Genomic DNA, 8,596 nt, shown 5'->3' on the forward strand with positions numbered 1-8,596 from the left:
AGGTGTAAATCCCCAGTCCTTCTCCAGTCTCCGTCCCTGGAACGTGTCACCAAGGGTCATACTGCCTGGTTACAGTGCACCATGAGGAACCGCAGTGTGCCGCAGTGACACACACCAATGTTTACTGGGACTGGAAGCAACCAGGAAATAACAGAGGGGGTTTTAACAAATGACATGAGGAACAACACGCAATAGAGCCCAGGATTCACTGAGCGATCCCAGCCTTCCAGAGACCTCTCCAAGAACAGCTTCATTCTGACCATCATAAGCGTGCAGCCCAGTGTCACTGGGATCTATTACTGTAAAGTGTGGGGAGATATCAGTGGGAATGGAACCCAACTGTCTGTAACAGGCAAGTCCTGTTTATCTTAAAATAATCTGACATACAACCACTCCCAAATGGATTTATTGTAGAGGAAAATGTGTTTAATTCGTCTGGTAAAGAGGAAGCAGAAAGCTCGATATCAACATAAAAGTTACTTACAATTATTTTACTCACAGTCAGAATAAACTGTTTCTCCACTTGGACCAGTTCCTTAATCACAAGCTCTTTATCTTCTCTCCATCTTCTGCTTCTCTGTCTCATTTGTTCTCAGTGTTGTATTTAACATTGTCCTGTCTCTATCTGGTTTAAATTCATTCATTCTTGGCACGTGGCCGTCACTGGCTGGGCTGGTACTTGTTGTCTATCATGACTGGCCCTTGAGAAGAAATGTCTTCACCCAGAGAGTGGGGAACCTGTGGAATTCTCTGCCTCAGGAAGCAGTTGAGGCCAAAATATTGAAAGGTTTCAAGGAGTTAGATATATCTAATTGGGATAAAGGGATCAAAGGGTATGGGGAGAAAGCAGAAGAGGGAACTGAGTTGGATCATCAGCTTCGATTAGGTTGAATGTGGTGCAGGCATAATGGACTGAATGGCCTACTCCAGCACTTATTTTCTTAATTTTGAGAAGGTGATGATGCACTGTCTTCCCGAAATGCTGTGTTGAGACATTTTATCCAGTGACATGAAAGGAATGATGATGATGTATTTCTATGTCAGGATGGACAAATTTAAAAATCACTTTTAAAAAGTTTATAGTCCAAAATCCAAACGCTTGTACATCCAAATAAACCTGTTTGAGTATAACCTGTTGTTCTGTGATTTTTAACTTTTTCCACCTCAGTCCAACACTGGCACCTCCACTTTATGTCAGGATGGTGAGCACACTGGAGGAGAATCTGAAGGAGGTGGTGTCCCATGTGTCTGTTGCCTTTGTCCTTTCAGATGGGAGAGGCCATGGGTTCAGAAGCTTCTGTTGGAGCAGCCTTGGGGAGTTACAGAAGGGCATATTGTAGATGGTACTCACTCTGTAGCAATGTTAAAGGGAATGAATATTGGTGTTAGTTGTGGTGCTAATCAAGTAGTTGCATTCTCGTGGATGGCGTGAATAGACAATAGACAATAGGTGCAGGAGTAGGCCATTCTGCCCTTCGAGCATGCACCACCATTCAATATTATCATGGCTGATCATCCTTAATCAGTATCCTGTTCCTGCCTTATCTTCATAGCCCTTGATTCCACTATCCTTGAGAGCTCTATCCAACTCTTTCTTAAATGAATCCAGAGACTGAGCCTCCACTGCCCTCTGGGGCAGAGCATTCCACACAGCCACCACTCTCTGGGTGAAGAAGTTTCTCCTCTGTCCTAAATGGTCTACCCTGCTGTGTCCTCTGGTTCAGTACTCACCCATCAGTGGAAACATGTTTCCTGCCTCCAGAGTATCCAATCCTTTAATAATCTTATATGTCTCAATCAGATCCCATCTCAGTCTTCTAAACGCAAGCGTATACAAGCCCAGTTGCTCCAGTCTTTCAGCATAAGGTAGTCCCGCCATTCCAGGAATTGACCTCGTGAACCTACGCTGCACTCCCTCAATAGCCAGAATGTCTTTCCTCAAATTTGGAAACCAGAACTGCGCACAATACTCCAGGTGTGGTCTCACCAGGGGCCTGTACAGCTGCAGAAGAACCTCTTTGCTTCTATACTCAATCCCTCTTGTCATGAAGGCCAGCATGCTATTAGCCTTCTTCACTACTTGCTGTACCTGCATGCTTACCTTTATTGACTGGTGTACAAGAACACCCAGATCTCTTTGTACTGCCCCTTTACCTAAATTGAATCCATTTAGGTAGTAATCTGCCTTCCTGTTCTTGCCACCAAAGTAGATAACCATACATTTATCCACTTTAAACTGCATCTGCCATGCATCTGACCACTCACCTAACTTATCCAGGTCACCCTATAATCTCCTAACATCCTCCTCACATTTCACCCTGCCACTCAGCTTAGTATCATCAGCAAATTTGCTAATGTTATTACTAATATCATCTTCTATATCATTAATATATATTGTAAAAAGCTGCGGTACCAGCACTGATCCCTGCGGTACCCCACTGGTCACTGCCTGCCATTCCGAAATGGAACCGTTTATCACTACTCTTTGTTTCCTGTCAGCCAACCAACTTTCAATCCAAGTTAGTACCTTTCCCCCAATACCATGCACCCTAATTTTGCTCACTAACCTCCTACGTGGGACTTTATTAAAAGCTTTCTGAAAATCCAGGTACACTACATCTACTAGATCTCCCTCGTCTATCTTCAGAGTTACATCCTCAAAACATTCCATAAAATTAGTCAAGCATGATTTCCCCTTCATAAATCAATGCTGACTCTGACCTATCCTATTACTACTATCCAGATGTGTCATAATTTCATCCTTAAGAATAGACTCCAGCATCTTTTCCACCACTGAGGTCAGACTAACTGGTCTTTAATTTCCTTCTTGAGTGTTGTTGCAGCTGCACCCATCCAGGCAAGTTGTTCCATCATCCTCATGATTTCAGCTTTGTCGATAGATGGTAGGGAGGCTGTGGGTGTCAATGTGTGAGCTACTCACCTCGACCTGCTCTTGCAGGCACAGTATTTATTACACTGCTCTGGCTCTTGATTGGGACAATGGGCATTCCCAGGATACGGTTCATCAGGGAATTGTTTTGTTTATTTTTTGATATGGGCATCACTGGCATAAAAACAGCATTTGTACCTCATCTCAATGGCATCTTCACACACTATCTCCAAATCCCTTCATGTAAATCATCTCCAGTAAGCGCTCAGTTTCAGTCTAGAATATTCCCAATGACTGAGTGTCCAGAGTTTTCTAGGAAATGTCAGTTATTGGAATTTCAGACAAGATTTTGACAAGTTCCACTGTGGAAGCTGATAGTGAACGTAAAAGCCGGTGGGATGCAGGGTCACTTGGATCCAAAGATGGATCCAAAACTAGATCTGTCCAAGCAACAGAGGGTGGTAAAGGCCTGTTTGTGTGACTGGATGTCAGTGTCGAGTGGTGTACCACAGGGATCAGTGCCGGCACTGTAAATATGTTAACAATGCAGATCCAAATGTAGGAAGTGGCATATAGGTTTGCAAATAACACAAAGATTGGTCAGGTGGTTGTAGAGTCATAGAATTGTACAGAACAGAGCCAGGCCATTTGGCCCCAACTGGTCCATGCCAACCAAAATGTCCACCTAAGTTAATCCCACTTCCCTGCACTTGGTCCATATCCTTCTAATCCTCTCATATCCATGTATTTATCCAAATGTTTGTAATGTACCTGCCTCAACAACGTCCACTGGCAGCTCATTCTAGATGTGGAGCACCCTCTGTGCAATAATGTTGCCACTCAGATTTCCTTATATTCTTTCCTCTCTAACCTTAAACTGATGTCTTCTAGTCCATTGGAAAAACACTGAGTGCATTCAACCGATCCATGCGTCTCATGATCTTATCATTATCATTCAATCATGGCTGATATATTTCTCAACTCCATTCTCTGGTATACTCACAATAGCTCTTGATCCCTCACTAACCAAGAACCTAGCTATCCTTGTCTTAAATAAACTCAATGACTTGGCCTCCACAGTCCTCTGCAGCAATGAATTCCACTGATTCACCACTCTCTGGCTGATGAAATTCCTCCTCATCTCAGTTCAAAAGGGTTGTCCCTTCACTTTGACACTCTTCTTGTGTCCTAGTCTTCCCTCCTAGTGGAAACACCTTCCTCACATCCACTCTATCCAGGCCTCTCCGTATCCTGTAAATTACAATCAGATTCCCCCGTATCCTTCTAAACTCCGAGTACAGACTCAGACTCCTCAACCACTCCCCATATGACAAGTCCTTTGTCTCCTGCATCATTCTTGTAAATGTTCTCTGGACTCCCTCCAAAGCCAGCACATCCTTCTTTAGATACAGGACCCAAAACTGCTCATAATATTCCAAATGCCAATTTACCAGAGCTTTATACAGCTTTAGCAGCACATCCTTGTTCTTTGTTTTTTGAAGCCTTTCCCCATTTAGAAAATAGTCCACGCCTCTATCCTTCTTATGAAAATCCATAACCTTACATTCTATCACATGGCATTCAATTTGCCACTTTTTTTACCTTGCACTTTCTACTTATACTACTTCGAGGGGCCACTATACTCCCCTCTAACCGCTAACCTTCTTAAAGTTGTGATCTGCTGTGAGTATCTTCCAATGTGAAAACTGATGCAAAGTACCTGATCTGTGCCTCTACCATTTTCCCCATTTTGGTAAATCAGACGATAACATGGTGCCCCTTCTCCCAGCTTACAGCAGAAACTAAAGTGTAAGGATCCGGGACAGAGAGTCAGACAGTGCTGTTATGAAGAAACACATAAGTGCCTACGTGACTGATTGGAATCTGTGGGACTGGTCCATATTCAAGAATTCAACAGCCAATCTAAGTGAGTCTGCCACCACTGTCACAGAGTTTAGCAGTAAGTGTGTAGAGGGCAATGTGCATAAGAAGTTAATCTGATTATTCCCCCCAACCAGGAACATAGATGAACCAAGAAATCCATTCCCTCCTGAAGTCCAGATCAGAGGCATTAAAATCGGGTGACTCTGACCCATGGGGTGATCTTGGTATGACCTTCACAAAGCCATCAGCAATGCCGAAAGACAATGACAGACTGAACTGGAGTCCCAGACTGACTACACAGATCGAAGAACAGATTCTTTCCTGCTGTTATTAGACTTTCTTTAGGATCTCTCAAACGTTAGAGTTGATCTTTCTCTGCACCTTCTCTGAGGCTGTAACACTATATTCTGCATTTTGTTCTATTAATCTGATGTATTTATTAAAAAATATGATTTGCCGAGATAGCTCGCAAAATAGTACTTTTCACTGTATTTTGGTACAAGTTACAATAGCTGAAAATGTGTTGCTGAAAAAGTGCAGCAGGTCAGGCAGCATCCAAGGAACAGGAGAATTGACGTTTCGGGCATAAGCCCTTCTTCAGGAATGAGGAAAGTGTGTCCAGCAGGCTAAGATAAAAGGTAGGGAGGAGGGATTTGGGGGAGGGGCTTTGGAAATGCGATAAGTGGAGGGAGGTCAAGGTGAGGGTGATAGGCTGGAGTGGGGTAGGGGCGGAGAGGTCAGGAAGAAGATTGCAGGTTAGGAAGGCGGTGCTGAGTTCGAGGGATTTGACTGAGACAAGGTGGAAGGAGGGGAAATGAGAAAACTGGAGAAATCTGAGTTCATCACTTGTGGTTGGAAAGTTCCCAGGAAGAAGATGAGGCGCTCTTCCTCCAACCGTTGTGTTGCCATGGTCTGGCGATGGAGGAATCCAAGGACCTGCATGTCCTTGGTGGAGTGGGAGGGGGAGTTAAAGTGTTGGGCTACGGGGGGGTTGGGTTGGTTGGTCCGGGTGTCCCAGAGGTGTTCTCTGAAACGTTGCGCAAGTAGGCGGCCTGTCTCCCCAATATAGAGGAGGCCACATCGGGTGCAGCGGATGCAGTAAATGATGTGTGTGGAAGTGCAGGTGAATTTGTGGCGGATATGGAAGTGTCCCTTGGGGCCTTGGAGGGAAGTAAGGGGGGAGGTGTGGGCACAAGTTTTGCATTTCTTGCGGTTGCAGGGGAAGGTGCCGGGAGTGGAGGTTGGGTTGGTGGGGGCGTGGACCTGACGAGGGAGTCATGGAGGAAGTGGTCTTTTCGGAACGCTGCTAGGGGAGGGGAGGGAAATATATCCCTGCTGGTGGGGTCCGGTTGGAGGTGGCGGAAATGACGGCGGATGATACGATGTACATGGAGGTTGGTGGGGTGGTAGGTGAGGACCAGTGGGGTTCTGTCCTGGTGGCGGTTAGAGGGGCGGGGCTCAAGGGCGGAGGAGCGGGAAGTGGAAGAGATGTGGTGGAGGGCATCGTCGACTACATCTGGCGGGAAATTGCGGTCCTTGAAGAAGGAGGCCATCTGGGTTGTACGGTTTTGGAACTGGTCCTCCTGGGAGCAGATGTGGCGGAGACAAAGGAATTGGGAATATGGGTTGGCGTTTTTACAGGGGGCAGGGTGGGAGGAGGTGTAGTCTAGGTAGCTGTGGGAGTCGGTCGGTTTATAGTAAATGTAGTTACAATAATAATACAAGTTACAAGTTACAATAATAAGTAAAATTAAATCATACAAAATCATTTTTTTTGTTCCCCATTACTATTTCTCCAGCTAACCATCTTGTAGATATTTCACAAATTCTTTTCTTGAGATCCTGATTTTCTGAGTCCCCCTGCGTATTGAAGTCCCCTCCATGATTATGCCTATTTTGCATGCCTTTTCTATCTCCTGATTTATTTTCTTCCACAAATCCTGACTAATGCTAGGGTCTTTTTAACTTTGAGCTTCCTTAACTTTACCCACACAAATTCTACTCAATATCAGTTCAATTAATTTAATTTCCTGTGATCAAGGCAACTCAATATCACTTCATTTAATTTAATGTCCTGTGATCAAGGCAACCCCACACAGTCTGTCCATCTGTTTATCATTTCAATGGGAGGTGTATCCTTGGATATTTCATTCCCAGCCCTGGTCCCCTTGCAGCCACATTTATATGATAACCACAACGTCTTACCAACAATTTCAAACTCGGTGCAATCTCATTTACCTTGTTTCAGACACTGAATGCAATATCCTCAGTCCAGCATTGACTGCTACCCTTCTCATAGTTCTCCCCTTATCTGCTATTTCTGAAGTTAGCCTATGTGTGAAAGACACTATATAATTGCACGTTGTTCCTGTTTAGTCAAGTTTGAGCGAATCCTATTTTGACCGGATATGGGTTTCAAATGTTGCAGATAGAGACTGACAAGTGACATCATAAACGGCAAAGAACATAGTTGCTGCCTGTGTTTTGAGTGTATTTTCTTCTTGTTAACATCTTTGTCAACCATCACTGACAGAGTGAGTTCAGCAGATATTTTAAATTATGATTGATTTCACTGATATAACCAGATTTTGAATAAAATCTAATTATTTGACCATTAAACTGTGTGTCTGTGTTCTTGAGCTAATTAACTGAAAAGTATGACCCGGAGCTGCTGGCAGCTTGGGCACATTTGAGGTGACAAAGTTTTCCCCTCCCACATCACCCTAAACCACTGTGTATTCATGTGTTATCAACAACTGCCTTGGAATGAACAGCAACAGAAATGACAAATGGTTCTAGTCATTTGTTTGAGAGAAGCTGCTGCCCTTGAGATGTGTAACCAATGTCAGGGTCAGGGGACTGTGGCACGCTGGCAGTGTCTCTAACTGTAGACCACAAGATCAAATCCCACCCAGTGGCACAACACATTCCCACAAGTTGCTGAGAAATAATTTCAATGTATAAGGGCTGGCTCTGTATTTCACCAATGCAGTGTTCTGCTTGGTGATCTCCAGCTGTGACCACAATGAATGGCCGTGGGCTAATCACTCACTGTGATCCCTGGGTTTATTTTGGGGGATTCTCTACATTAACCCACTACATTTCTCCATTGTCCCCTCCCCTTTCAGGCTCTGCTTCAGTCAAAACCATTTGTTCAAGTTTCTGAGGCAAAGTCACACTGGACTGGAAATATTAACTCTGTTTCTGACACCATGGCTGCTGCCAGACCTGCTGCATCTTTCCAGCAATTTCCATTTGTTAAACAGATTTTTGTCTTCATGCTGCATTCCTTGATTGGTGATAACATTTCTTCATTTCCTCACTTTTGAAAAGTTTTGCCATCATTTCAGTGAGTACACACTGCTAATAAATAGCAGTTGTTATAAAGAGGAGGGGTTTAAGAACATAAGACCATAAGACATAGGAATGGAAGTAAGGCCATACGGCCCATCAAGTCCACTCTGCCATTCAATCATGGCTGATGGGCATTTCAACTCCACTTACCCGCATTTTCCCTGTAGCCCTTAATTCCTTGTGACATCAAGATTTATCAATCTAAATTGGGCCCAGTGTTTTTTTTAATAAGTGACCATTCACAGGGTTGCAGTAAATGTGTGAATTCTTGAAGGGAACATTCTAATTAGGTGCCACATTCTAATTAGTTCAAAGTCCTCTCTCTAGCCCTAGCTATTTAATTCACAAGCAACTGCTTGTGAGGAAATTACATTGAATAAGTCATTATCATCACTCCTGAAATAAACCTTTCTGATCAATGTTTAGAAAATCCAGCTAGTAATATTTTCCCTCAGAAGATAACAGCCA

At 43.9% G+C, this 8,596-nt stretch overlaps 1 long non-coding RNA gene across 2 annotated transcripts in view; it reads left to right on the plus strand.

The window, feature by feature from the left end:
* Positions 1-5,391, plus strand: part of LOC122552562 (uncharacterized) — a 42,897-nt gene extending 37,506 nt beyond the window's left edge. Inside the window, exons 3-4 of one of the 2 annotated variants that reach the window (XR_015758333.1) lie at positions 4,680-4,817; positions 4,909-5,391. This is a non-coding gene — a long non-coding RNA (uncharacterized LOC122552562). Of the gene's footprint in view, positions 1-4,679 lie in introns of both variants that reach the window. The other variant, XR_006312416.2, reaches the window with a different exon arrangement.
* The last annotated feature ends 3,205 nt before the right edge of the window (positions 5,392-8,596 follow it).

Source organism: Chiloscyllium plagiosum, unplaced genomic scaffold, assembly GCF_037043375.1.
Source record: "Chiloscyllium plagiosum isolate Xiang-an unplaced genomic scaffold, Cpla_swu_hap1 HiC_scaffold_10, whole genome shotgun sequence".
In the NCBI taxonomy this organism is placed as follows: Eukaryota; Metazoa; Chordata; class Chondrichthyes; order Orectolobiformes; family Hemiscylliidae; genus Chiloscyllium; species Chiloscyllium plagiosum.